Source organism: Canis lupus, chromosome 34 (assembly GCF_003254725.2).
Source record: "Canis lupus dingo isolate Sandy chromosome 34, ASM325472v2, whole genome shotgun sequence".
Classification (NCBI taxonomy): Eukaryota; Metazoa; Chordata; class Mammalia; order Carnivora; family Canidae; genus Canis; species Canis lupus.
The window spans coordinates 6893075-6906813 of record NC_064276.1 but is presented as its reverse complement, the minus strand read 5'-3'; the positions used below and the strand labels follow the sequence as shown (position 1 = coordinate 6906813).

The 13739-nt window shown below is 44.4% G+C and overlaps 1 long non-coding RNA gene across 1 annotated transcript; it reads left to right on the top strand.

Annotated features, from left to right (window-relative positions):
- Window positions 1–4344: 4344 nt before the first annotated feature.
- Window positions 4345–8904, top strand: LOC125754350 (uncharacterized). Its single transcript, XR_007408318.1, has 2 exons — window positions 4345–4577; window positions 8612–8904. It is a non-coding gene; the product is annotated as an uncharacterized LOC125754350 (long non-coding RNA).
- The last annotated feature ends 4835 nt before the right edge of the window (window positions 8905–13739 follow it).

The window sequence follows — 13739 nt, the reverse complement described above, 5'->3', positions numbered from 1 at the left end:
TTTTCTAGTTATCCATTTGTTTTATAACTTTGGATTTTTTTTCTTTTTTACTCCTTAGAATTAAAAATTTTTTTCTCTCTGCAGTCTAATTTATTTATCTTTCTTTTATGTCTTCTGCGTTGAAGTTCTCTTATTTTCTATGGGAATGAACAAATGAACAAGATAGAAAGCCAATTTCTTTGCATACAAGCATTTTCTTTTTCCAATAGGTTTGGAAAACGAGCCAGCATTTAAGAGTAATAATGATTTTTAATTTACAAGTTTATAAACACAATTTAAACCAGTATCTCCACCGTGTCTTCTGGAGCCACATATACAGAAGGATTCTGGACTACAGTGGACTTAATTGAATTTTGATTCCCAGCTTTCCTACCTCTAGCTTGAGTATCACTTCTGATAGCAATTTTGGCTGGTAAATGAAGCAGGCCACAGAGAAGCAGGCTGATGGAGAAGGTGGTCTGTAAGTGGTCGGTTGGTTCTTCAGCAGGTCAAAATCGCTTTTCTCTCTTCATATGGTGATTCTCAATATTCTAACCTTTAGCTTCCATGATAATTTGATTGAGTTGCAGTTCATTATCTTGACATAAAACACCCACTGCTCAGTGTTTGTGAATTCAGCTTTAGGAGACTGCACAGGCCTTTACCTTTGTAGAATCAGATGCTGTTACATGTTAATTGCTTATTTCTCTCTGGTTTTGAATTGTGTAAAAACAGATCTGCATTAAAAAAAAATCAATTTGGGGGCAGCCCCGGAGGCGCAGTGGTTTAGCGCTGCCTGCAGCCCAGGGTGTGATCCTGGAGACCTGGGATCGAGTCTCATGTCAGGCTCCCTGCATGGAGCCTGCTTCGCCCTCTGCCTGTGTCTCTGCCCCTCTCTCTCTCTCTCTCTCTCTGTCGCTCATGAATAAATAAAGAAAATCTTAAAAAAAAATCAATTTGGTAGGAGTTAATTGCAACTTTTATTTATAATATGTTAAATTCTGGATTTCCATGAGCACCATGTAAGGCACACGATCATGAGCCGTGGAAACTGGGAAATGCCCCCTGCCTCTTACTCACAGTCTTCTAACTCAATAGTGCAGGTTCGAGTTTGATGGATAATAAACATGCCTACCTGGGCACGTGTTCTCCATAGCTGCAGTGTTTGGCACTAGATTCACTGCCTGGGTCATTCTCCAGGATGAGTGGACTCTTCTTGCTCTTTCGACATTAGGGCTGGCAGGGCAGCGGCTCACAACTCAGTCCTATGTCCTCTGGGACTGACCTCTCCCGGGAAGACTGGATTCCTGAGAGACCCTGACTTCCATCTTGCTCTCCCAGGCTCTGGTGCTTGTTTGACAAAGCCAGTTGCCGTGTAGTGAGCTGCCCAGTGCAAAGGCCTGGGGGACGAGGGCCTGAGGGCAGCCTCTCATCAATGGCCCACAAGGAAAGGAATCATGCCAACAGTCATGTGAGGGGCTGACCCCTCGACCCCTTGGCTGCAGCCTTTGAGACCCTGACCGACAAGACTCAGCCAAGCTGCACCTGGACTCCTGACGCTGGACTCCCTGGCAGACGATAAATGCTCATGGCTTTACATTGCTGAGTTTGGAGCAGTTTGTTATGCAGCAATTGGTAGTTAATACACCTTCACCACCCAACGTACAACTCGTGCGTGCTTCTGCTGGATGACTCCACCTGCTTTCTCAAGCACAGGCTAGCCATTACCGCCTTGGGGAGCGTCATGCCTCAGACTTGGTTAGGTGTGGCTCTTCATGCTCCCCAGCACCCCGGCTGCATGCTTTGGATGCACGTCCCAGTGTAGATGCCTGAGCACTTGCCTGTCCCCATGGCCAAGGGCTTCACGAATGGGGTCTCTTCTCCACTGTTGCTTATTCTACTCTCTCTCCTTCATGGGCCCAAATAGCAAAAAGCAGAAGTCTGCGTAATTAAGAAAACATTGCACTGTGTTCGTTCTATAATGGGACAATCAGGGATCCCTGGGTGGTGCAGCGGTTTGGCGCCTGCCTTTGGCGCAGGGCGCGATCCTGGAGACCCGGGATCTAATCCCACGTCGGGCTCCCAGTGCATGGAGCCTGCTTCTCTCTCTGCCTGTGTCTCTGCCTCTCTGTCGCTCTCTGTGACTACCATAAATAAATAAAAATTAAAAAAAAATAATGGGACAATCACAGCAGAGCTTCCCTGAAGCATGGCCAGGGTGGGAATGAGGAGCATTGTCAATGTAACTCCTCCAGGTAACCTCCTCCGAATGTGAGACTTCTCACCCGAGTTCTCGGGAAGCACAAGAACATGTCACTGTGGTCACAGCTGACATTGGGCCATCTCAGGGAAGTAATGGGAAAAACCCCGCAGAAATATCAATGGTTAGTTGTAAGACGGTGTGTAAGGTGGCACTTTCTAACCTTCTGGGTGTTCATTCCCAACCCCTGCTGGTACGGGCTCTGTGTCCATCGCCGCCACGCCCCACATTCCGGCCACAATGTCCACCCTTGGTCTGTGATGTATGACCCTGGCCTGCAGCCACGGCTGATTTATGAGAGCCAGACAGCAGTGCTAATGAGATTCTCTCAAGAGGAAACTTGTAATTTTGGATGTAGAGGCTCAGGGAATCAGAGGCCCGGGGGCTGAGTCAGCGGATCATATTCTCATAGGGCCGTCTCCCCCCTTTGGCTGGAGTGTAGAGCAGACTTCTAATAAATTCGATGAAAAGCAATTTTCTGGGATTTGGGTATGAGACCATGCTAGAGACATTTGTGATGGACAAATGCAGCCACAAAGTATGAGCAGGAGCTGAGCTTTGTGTTGAACTCTGCTCTTGAGCATAGTGATGCCGGGATGGGGATTCATCTGCTTGCAGTGTAGACACCTTGATTAAGCCTAGAGCATGGTTTCTGTTACCAGAAATCTTCTGAACCCCTTAGAGCCTGACTGCCTGTTTCTCTGAGATTTTTTTGGCTCTCGTAAGCTTCTCTGTGTTCTTCCCACCACCAGGCTGGTACCATACCTCCAGGAGGCATTATTTATTTGGTAGCAGGTGGATTTCCCTGGGCTCTTTCCAACTTGATGGGGCAATCCTCTCTTCTAACTGGATGGCACTTATTCTGGATTTGAAATTTATTCTCTGCTCAGTTTGGCTCGGTTAGCATGAGTGCAGGAGGAGTCAGTGCACACCTTCTCTGTCACCATGTAAGCCTACAAGGTATCTATGGGGGGCTGCTTTGGCTGCATGAGGCAGACAGCTGAGCACAGCAGCTTCACAAATAGGGGCTTATTTTTCTTTCACGTACCAAGAAGCCAGGAGGGAAGCAGTCCAGGGCTGGTGCCAGGTGTTATGGTGTCAGTGTCCCCAGCTCCTTCTGTGTTTCTGCTCCTCTGTCCTTAGTATGTAGCTACTTTTTTTCTGATCTCAGATGATATCACAGTCAAATTCCAGGCAGGAGGAAGGAGAAAGGCAAAAGGCAAAAGGCATTTGCTAGCCAAGTCTGTCCCTTTTGTTGGGAAAATGGTTGGTTTCCTAGATGTCCTGGATTTATATGAATATTCAATGATGTCCATGTCCTCTGCTGGAAGGTATGTGACATGAAGCCAAAGACAGTGTGTGCTCAGAGCCTATCAGAGGGACAGAAGGCATTTAGTACACGCATTACAGGTAGAAGAGGGGGCTCAGTCGGTGAAGCATCTGCCTTCGGCTCAGGTCATGATCTCAGGGTCCTGGGATTGAGCCCCACATTGGGGGGCGGGGGGGGGTCCCTGCACAGCAGGGAGTCTGCTTCTCCCTCTCTGTCTGCTCCTCTCCTCTGCTTTTGCTCTTTCTTTCTCAAATAATTAAATACATAACCTAAAAAAAAAAAAAAAAGGGAAGAGGTCAAATCTTCCTTTTCCATTATGCTTCTGCGGTCTGCACCAGAGCCCTGGCCATCATCCTGATTCCACAGATTCATCCTCATTCAGCCAATTGCTGAAGACTTCCTGGCTTTAGTCTTCTGTTGTGTGTGTGCATGCATATGTGTGTGTGTGCACACGAGTGTGCGTATGTAAGCATGTATGTGTACATGTGAAGGTGTGAGCATAGGTGTGCCCGTGGGGAGGTGAGAATTTGTGTGAGCATGTGCGTGTTCCACATGTATACATGCCTGAGTGTGAGTGTGTGTGCACACACATATATGTCTGGGCATGTGTGGGATATGTGTGCATGCCTGCACTCTGACTCTGCTTGAATTGGAAAGTGCTGGTAAGTTAATCATCCCTTCAGTGCTCAGCCAGCTTACACAGGATCCAGCACAGGCGCTTGTTTTTGGAAGCTTAATTTTGTTGTGCAGAAAAAGGAAAAGCTGGCACCAGATGGTGCGTGTGCTTCCACATGGTTGGTGGTGTGGGCGGAGCATCCTGGTCTCAGGGGCCGCGTGCCGAACCATCTCCCTCCCTGACTCTGCGCCCAGCCCTGCTGACCGTGGCTGCAGGCAGACGGGTCCGCCAGGGGCCTGCCCCACTTGGAGCCACTGCTCTTTGCTGAATGTGAGGCTGGCTCAGCACTGTCGCCTGAGCAGAGCTGACCCATTTCTGACCATGGTCTCCAGGTAGGGCCTGCAGGGTAGTTTCCTCCCCTGTGAACATCATTTGTCCCTTATTCTTTTTTTTTTTTTTTGTCCCTTATTCTTGTTGACAACTCAAGGGCGGCTGGCCACACAGACTTGCTAAGTTTCTGATTCCTATGCTCACAGCAGGGCTGGCCTAAGTTAGACTCCAGGGTGTGTGTGTTACTATTGTTTTATTTTAGGAGCCTTGCTGGTCATCTACTTGTAGATGTAGATATAGGGTGGAAGGTGGCTGTCTTTCTTTCCATAGGGTCATGACAGCTGCCCCAATCCTGCTGGTGTAGCCACAGCTCAAAGCAGTGGGAAGAGACTCTGCTCTTGGGCAGCTGAGGAGTGGCCCCTGAACTGACTGGGACACAACCTGTCATGTTCCAGGGAGGCTGCCAGGAGACGTGGACGGCCCAGAGGGTCAGCTGTGGTGGGACATGGGGGTAGGAGGTGTGGTGGCTCTACAGAGGGTCATCGAAGGGTATTGAAGTTTGGTGGTCTGGATCAAGTTGAAGGGTCATTCATTTATCCAGGGCTGAGGAGACACTTGGCCCATCACCAGTTCCTGCCAATCTGTTTATTTTGTGTCTTATTTATGTCATATTATTTAAAAAAATATTTTGATTATTAGTTTTGAGGAAAAAGTGCAGAAAACCAGAAGGCTCCATCTGTGCCTTTCCAAGTCACCTGTTGGTGACAGACAGTAAGTGTTCTGGACGTTTATGTCGACATGGACTTGCATGGAGAGGTTTAGCTTCTTTCCTCCTATCAGTTTTATGCTTATTATAGAGTATTTGCAGTATTTTCCTTTGACCAGGCCAAAAATTTATCATTAAAAAAAAAAACATAAAAATAGTGTGTATACCTCAAGTGGGAGATTAAGCAGGATTTTGTGGAAAGTCTGGATTGATGCTTAAAGTGCTGCATTAGAGCAAATGGACCACCTGCAAACTCCTCACAGACCTGCGGCTGACCCAGGTCATGGGACCCAAAACCCCTGGGCTGTGAGATGCACCTGCTAAAGTGACTCTTGTCCCTCGGATGTCCCTCTGAGAGGTCCTCAGAGTGGTAGGAGGCCCCGAAGAGGTGAGCAAAGCTGACTGGTGACCTCTGGTGACCACGTGTGGGCCCCTGTGCAGACTGTGGTGCACTCGAGGACCTGGAGGCAGACCCCACACGGAGGCCTCCACCTGGGTCACAGGACTGTGGCCAACGGTGGTTGTTGACCTAGCCCTGAGACCCTCTCTGTGTTCAGAATCGCGGGGTCCTCCGGGGTTCTATCTCTCCTTCCCCCACCCCAAGGTTGCCATACACGTTTCTCTTCCCAGTTCCCTGGAACGGTCTCCATGCTGTTGGCCTGCTCCCACTCTGTTCGCAGCCGCCTAGTCCTGGCGCTCCAAAGACTTCCTTTCTCCTTGGAAGGCTCCATTAGCTCGGATCTGTCAGGTTCTCCTGGCACCTCCAACTTTCCTGTCAAGCAGCTACTTTACTTTTGTTGAAACCCATTAAGTTCTCAGTGTAATGCTAGAACTTTCCACATCATTTTTAAAAAAGATTTTATTTCTTCTTTTGAGAGAGAGAGAGAGCGAGCGAGTGCATAAGCAGGAAGAGAGGCAGAGGGAGAGAGAAGCAGACGCCCCACTGACCAGGGAGCTGGACGTGGGACTTGATCTCAGGACCCTGAGATCATGACCTGAGCTGAAGGCAGAAGCTCAACTATCTGAGCCACCCAGCAGCCCCCTACACATCATTTTTTTAGTTACTCAGAACCCCTGTGGGCCCCAGTAGTATTTGTACTGGAGGTAGGTGAGGAGCCGAGACCAGCCCCTGGGCCTGTGGGGCCACCCCCAGCCTGCCGGGCTGCGTCCCACTCTTCTCCCAGACTGCTTGCTCTTTCTGAGGGAGTATCAATGCTTTGTATGTGCAAGGCACCCGGTGCAACTTTCATCTGCTTTAATTTGTCCAAATTACCTTGGTTTCTACCTCTAGGGGGAAAATGATTGCATTCTACAACGTTGGAAGAGGTTGACTTCTTTTGCAATAAAGTTAGATTTTGGTAAAAGTTTACATCATAACATGCTACAAATGTGAGTGAGGAAAACAATTTAATTCACGGAAACTTTGGCTACCTGTGCGGATGCTTTTGGACATTACGTATTCAGAGTACTTTACATCTATGCCTTTCCTCTGCTTCTAAAAATAGTTTAAAACACTTTTCTTCTAGAGATTCCTGTCTTTATTATTTTGCTGTGAAGTGGGTAGACAGGTTGGCGATGCTTACATTTCCTGATCGTGTCGTAATTTACCATTATGAACTATTTTCACACACATTCTTATGTTGATAATGTGAGATAAAAAGGGATCTGGTACTTAAGCAATTCATTCAGGGAATGTGAATCTCTTATCTTTATGTCTTTACAACGTTATTCCTTTATGATGTTTTCAAATTAGCTACCGTTTTTACCATATAAATGACTCTAATCTAAAACAAAGGAGGTAGTTTCTGTCTGTGTTCATCAATTTGCACACATTAAATGCGTATGATTCTTTGTATATCAGTTATACCTCAAAACTGTCAAAAATATAAGAAATAATTCCCACAGTTACTGATTGCAAAGACTACCCTTTGATCTTAAGTCATGTTTATGGTCTAGATGCCTTTTTCTTTTAGTAAGTGTATTAATGGTTGGTACCAGTGTGTCAGTTCTTTGAATTTGGAACTGAACGAGCACTACCTGTATTGGAATAGATCATTGTCTAGTCCTTTATTTTGGTGAAGTCTTGACTGCTGGAGTTTGGAGCAAGTCAGATTTCAGAAAAAGAAATTGATTCCTTAAAGTCATTAGCTGAGGTGCCTGTCAGCAGGGAGACTGCTACTAATGGAATATTGAACACATCAGAAAAAGGGCGAAAAAGTTTTTTTTTTTTTTTTTTTTTCTTACAGGAGACCTTCCAGACTGCCTATTCTTTCCTGGTCTGAAGTGATCCATCAGACTTACAGGCTGTGTTTTCATTTCCCAGGGCATTGATTACTTACTTTGGGGGTGTTGAGTGGTCATGTTGAAGTGGTCAAACTGTTGGAATGTCTGAGACTTACATCTGACTCTGGATGGAAGAAATCCCCAAAAGTTTTGTGTTTCCTGTTTTTCTCAAAGGCACCTGCAGTCACATGATCACAGAGGTTACGGTGAGCCCAGGTAGTCATGGAGGGTTAACAGCCAAATCCAGTAGGCTTCTGGCTCACTGCCCTCTGTGATGCTCCTGCGACATATGACGGTTCACAATTCCCTCCTGGCCAGGCTTCTCCCATAAGACCCTCCCCTGTTCTGTTTCTAACTTCTGCTGTTGGCTGGATTCTTTTGTCTCTCATGGGCCCTTGGCCATCTTCATAGAGTCTATCTGGTATCATATCTTTTCTTTGTAGACAAGTATTTTGTATTTCTGTTGATTTTTTTCTAGTATATTTTCTAGCAGGTTATGGGCAATATGGAGAAAAGTTATAGCATTTTATATCAATATTGACCCTGAAAAACTTGCTGAATTCCCTGATCGATTCTGATGCATTTTTCCAAATAGGTCCTTTCATTTTTTCCCCTCAAAGGGCAATGATGTCTTTTAAAAATATGATGCTTTTGCCTTTTCTCCATTGGGGTTCCTTTTCTTCCCAAAGCTCACCTTATAATAGCTCAGGCTCAATTTGCAGAAACATGAAACATTAGTTAGTGAACTTATGAGGCATCATGATCTTATTTCTGACTTAACTGGGAATGCCACTGGAGTTTCAGATAGCATTTTGCCCATGAATTTAAGACAGCCATTTTTTTTTATCATGCTAACTATTATTTTTTAAATTTGTTTTGTTAAGAATGTTAATTGGTAATAAATATTGAATTATATCAAAAACCATTTACAATGTCTATTGAAATATTTGTTTGCTTATTTGATCTGACAGATTGATATTATAGTAATGTAGTTCAATATTAAATTCCACATTTCATTGTAATGTTCTTTGTCTCTCTTTTTTTAAGGATTTTATTTATTTGTGAGAGAGCAAGAGAGCAAGAGCATGGGAGGCGTGAGAGGCAGAGGAAGAGGGAGCAGCAGATTCCAGGACCCTGGGATCATGAAGAGCCGAAGGAAGGTGCTTAATCCACTGAGCCACCTAGGCACTCCTGTAATGTCCTCTTGATAATGTTGAATTCAACTTGACAATGTTTTAGGATTTCTCTGTCTATACGTATGGAAATTCTGCTAAATTTGGTATCAGAGTATTTTATGTACTTAAAGTGAATTAAAACTTTGTATGCTTTCCTGTGCTCTATGGCATTGTCATCGATGATCATTTCCTTGAAATGAAAAAAAATTACCTGAAGACTTATATATTTGTAGAACAGTTTCAGATTTACGAAAAAAGCCAAAGGCTAACACAGAGTGTCCCCATACACCTCACACCTCACCTTCCCTTTATTGTTAAAGTCTTATATGGAAATAGTACATAGATACAATTAATGAACCTATATTACTCATTACTATGAACAAAGCTCCATTCTTTGTTCCAATTTCTTCAGTTTTTACTGTGCTTTCTCTGTCCCAGATCCCGTTCTAGATACCGTGTTATATCTGGTCATCATGTCTCCTGAGATTCCTCTTGGCTTCCTCAGATTTCCCTTGATTTGATGATCTTGATAGTTTTGGGGAGTACTGGTCATGTATCCCATTGGGATTTCCAAAAGGCTTTCTCATGGTTTGACAAGGATCGTGGGTTTTGGGGAGAAGGACCACAGAGGTTAAGTGCATTTCTCATCACATCCTATCAAGAATACACACTATGGACAGGACATCATGATTTTCTGGTTGAGGACTTGTTGGCCCAGTTTCTCCGCTGTAAAGGCTACCCCTTCCTTCCATTCTTTGGTCTTGGGAAGGAAGTCACTCTATGCCACCCACACTTGACAGGTGGAGAGCCATACTCCATCTCCTCCGGGACAGAGTATCTATGTAATTTATTTGGAATTCTGCATGGGAGATTTGTCTCTTCTCCCTCTCTAATTTAGTTACTTAACCACCTATTTATACCCATATAGACTCACAGATATTGATCTTTTATTTTGGGTTATGATCCAATAGTACCTTATTTGTTTTGTTGCTCAAATTGTTCTAGTTTTGGGCCATTGGAAGTGATTTTTGTTGTTCCCTCTGTCCCTTGACATTGTGAGTTGTCTTTTTTTTTAAATTTTCCCTGAGCCTTTCCTTACTTTCTGATCTTATAAGATGCTTCAAGCTCATCCTGTCCTCAAATTTATCATTTCGCTAAGGAACCTTGATTGCTTTTAAAGGAGAAAGATACTAAAAACCAAGATATGGTTTTCAGATTTATGGTCTTTTTCAGAGGTAATTTTTGACGACAAACATTTTGTACTTTTTCTTAAGTTGTTTTTGATAATTAAATTTTTTTAAAATCCTCTTTCCCCCATTTAAAGTTTGATAGCTTTCCATGTATAAAGTATTTTAAAATCATTTTTAAGATGTTATTTCTAGCTGTTTTAAAAATCAGCTTTGGGATTAATTTAGCTATTCTATCGATTTCTTCCTTTCAGTTCATTAATTTCTGAGTTGATCTTCACTACTGCATTCCTCTAGCTTCCTCGGGACTCTAACTTTCCAACTTCCAAAGTTTATAACTCTTGAGTAAATGCTTAGTTCGTGTAGATTTTGTGTTTCCTTTTATAAGAGTGAAAGCATTCAAAGAAAAAGATTTGCTTTTCAATACAGGTTTGACTCCATACCCTATGGCTGGGGTGTTACAGCCCTAATGAATAGGACCGACATTTTTAGAAAGCGTACTTGTGTTTACCCTTTAATCAAAAGTTATTTGTGGGGATGTTTTACAATCTCTGGAAGGAAGTATTTTATTGAAGCTGTTGTTAATACATAACTTCTTCCTGTCTTTAGTTAAGGTCATGTTTTTGGTAGTAACTCTGGATACACATTAGCAGATTATCTTCTCCTTGTGAGTCCACAGGATAGAGCCCATTAGTAAATTCGTGTGATGTTCACACTTTCTGTGTCCTGGCTTCAGCGTGAGTGGCCTGTTTCACACTGAATTTCGTGTCTTGCTCCATTTCGGTTGTTTTTAGTCAAATGTTCTTTGTATTTCGATCTCCTCTTCCTTACAGATTTTTGAGGAGATGCTTTTTGTCTCTTGAGGATTTCATGACACTTTTCCTTTTATTATGAATCATCCCTTAAATTGATATAAATGCTCCTCATTGTCACATTGAATTCATTTTGTCTCGAACTCTGCTTGGTCTGATATTAATTGTGCTCCAATTTCTTTTTTGCACATGTTTTCCTGATCTTCTTTCATCTTTTATTTGTAACCTAACTGCATTATTTTATTTTTCGTCTGTCTTTTGCAAGCAGCACATATGCTGATAGTGTTTGTTAACGCAGTTTAGGGAGTTTTTGTCCTGTTGGGTAGGGGTTTTGCTTGATTAAATAGGTTGTTGCTATGAGCATGTTTAAATTATCTTCAATCTTCTGCTTCTCCTTCTCTTTCTTCTCCTTTGAAAGAGGAGGCCCACCTCCGAAGGAAATGCGATAATTATTTGCCATTTTTCGGTTCTACCTCCACATGGTAGAAGCCAGAAAAGCACATTCCCAGCTGCTCTTGGGCCTGGATGCAGACATATGACCTGGACCTGGGATCCAATGTGCCCATGTGACTTCGAATCTGAGGCAGTGGGGGACCTTATGGAGTGCACTTTCTGGAAGGGAGTGGCCAAGCTTTCTTGTTCAGGTGATGACAGTGGTGGAGGGCCCGGGTCTGAGGCACCGGTGCTCACCAGCCTGGGGTCTGCTACCTATGGAGAGCACTAGGATCTCCATAGGGCCTGACCCTCTTGTGGCCTCAGGCATTATTCCCAGCTACCAAGTCCATGCTTGAGTGTCTATCTGGACCCTGGATATACTTTCACAAATCCTTTTCCTGCTTATGCTGGCTAGTGGGGAGGGCACTCTCTCCTATGTAAGACCAGGATGGTATCAAGAGTGGAGGTGAAGCTCTAAAAGCCTATAACCCATGGCATGTCAACCAAGCAGGATAGGAAGTAGGTCTTCCTGCTGGGGGCCACCCCCAGGACCTTAGGAGGTACAGTGGCATCAGCACTAGGCAGGTGTGAAGGTGTGAACTCCTTTGTTTCGGGTGCCCTAGAGACAGTCATGGGACCTTGTTTTTCTGGGTTGTCTGGGTGTATCCATGACTCTTGTGAGGCCAAATACAGAGGTTGTCCATTGGCCAACCACCAATCCCTTAGAAACAGAACATTAGCAGCAATGTCCACAACAGCCAGACCATGGAAGGAGCCACGATGTCCTTCAACAGATAAATGGATAAAGAAGATGTGGTCTATATATACAATGGGATATTACTCAGCCATCAGAAATGATGCACACCTACCATTTACATCAACATGGATGGAGCTGGAGGGTATTATGCTGAGTGAAATAAGTCAATCAGAGAAGGACAATCATTATATGGTTTCACTCCTACGGGGAATATAAGAAATAGTAAAAGGGATTATAAGGGAAAGGAGGGGAACTGAGTGGGAAAAATCAGAGAGGGCGACAAGCCATGAGAGACTTCTGACTCTGGGAAATGAACAAAGGATAGTGGAAGGGGAGATGGGCAGGGGGTTGGGGTGACTGGGTGATGGGCACTGAGGGGGGCACTTGACAGGATGAGCCCTGGGTGTTATGCTATATGTTAGCAAATTGAATTTATTTAATTTTTTATTATTTTAAAAAATAAATTCTATTTATTTACTTGGGTGACACAGAGAGAGGCAGAGACACAGGCAGAGCGGTAAGCAGGCTCCCTGTGGGGAACCCGATTCAGGACTCTATCCCAAGGCCCTAGGATCATGACCTGAGCCAAAGGCAGATGCTCTACCACTGAGCCACCCAGGTGCCCCAGCATACTGAATTTAAATAAAATAAAAATAAAATAAAATAATCCTAAAAAAAAGAGAAATAGAATACAAAACACTAATGACACATTTACATTTTAAATGTAACATTCAAGTCGAGTGGCACCAGCCTGTCTTTCACAGAAAGCCTTCAGGCTCCAGTGAGGTTACCGACCTGCGTGGTGAGTGCAGGGTGAAGCTCTCCCTACAGAGTGTCAGGATTGGCATGAGGCCTCTTTCCTGGGGACGGTCACTCAGCCGCCCTGAAGCCGGGGGCAGCTACCCACTTCTGGCTGGTGCCAATGCCTACATTCCAGAACGAGGCAGTCAGTGCTCTGGAGCTCTGGTTCTGCTACGGAGGGTCGAACATGTGGTGTGTTCTCTAAGAATAGCCTTTAAAATTCATCCCCATATTTGCTGTAGGTAGAGGAAATTTTCCCAGACATTAACATATGGTTTGTGGTGCCGTTGCCAGCTTTGGTCTCCGTTTTTCTTGGCTCCACATCGCCACACCATTCTGGGGGCACTGCTGTCTTCTGTGCAGTGCCCCATGGCTGTCCTAACAATGACTGCAGAGGTAGTGTCTTGAACCAAAAGATTTTTATCCTACAGTTCTATAGGCTGGAAGTCTGCTGGGGGTCCCACTGGGCTGAAACCCAGGTGTTGGCAGGGTTGTGTTCCTTCCTGAACAATCCTCATCTAACAAGACAAACTTCCAGATGCTGCCCACATTCCCATGGTCCCCAGGCTCCTCCGTCCATCCCCAAGGCTGGGAACCTTGGGCTGAGTCCTTCTTGCCTGGCCATCTGTCTGCTTCCCCATTCTGACTTCTTCATCTACTTCTGGTCCCTGTGATTCCATTGGCTCTGCCTGGATAACACGATAATCTCAGCTCAAAGTCAGCTGATGGCAAGGCCTTATTTCCATCTACAACCTAAGTTCCCCCTTTTCCACATAACCTGCCATATCCTTAGGTTTTGAGCATTGAGACATGGACCTGTTTGGTTGGGGGGCATTATTCTTCCTGCCACACACGTGGTATGTATGTATGTATGTATGTATGTATTATTTGTATATTTTTTAATTGGAGTTATTTATTTATTTATTTATTTATTTATTTATTTATTTATTATTATTTATTTGTATATTTTTTACTGGAGTTCGATTTGCCAACATATAGTATAACACC